This window comes from Triticum dicoccoides, chromosome 6A (assembly GCF_002162155.2).
Source record: "Triticum dicoccoides isolate Atlit2015 ecotype Zavitan chromosome 6A, WEW_v2.0, whole genome shotgun sequence".
NCBI classification, from domain to species: Eukaryota; Viridiplantae; Streptophyta; class Magnoliopsida; order Poales; family Poaceae; genus Triticum; species Triticum dicoccoides.
In genome coordinates this window covers 27514958-27515421 of record NC_041390.1, presented here as the reverse complement: position 1 = coordinate 27515421, position 464 = coordinate 27514958, and positions in this window count along the sequence as shown.

Here is a 464-nt window from a genome sequence, read left to right as displayed (position 1 = left end):
TGAGCGACACCACATAAAGGGCTTTAAAAGAAATGCCACAGTCGGGCGTCTGAGCGACACCACATAAAGGGCTTCAAAAGAAATGCCACAGTCGGGCGTCTGAGCGACACCACATAAAGGGCTTTAAAAGAAATGCCACAGTCGGGCGTATGAGCGACACCACATAAAGGGCTTTAAAAGAAATGCCACAGTCGGGCGTCTGAGCGACACCACATAAAGGGCTTTAAAAGAAATGCTGCAGTCGGGCGTCTGAGCGACGCCACATAAAGGGCTTTAAAAGAAACAATCATAATGAATATCCCGGAGGTAGAACCATCCCAGAGATACTCGGTAATAACAATAATATCATGTGTTAGTCAACAATAACAATAATCATAGATATCACAAGTCACGAGTAGTAATTCCATTTTCTGGATAACCGTTTCACCTCCGAAGACCGACACTAAGACCGACACCTGACCCAT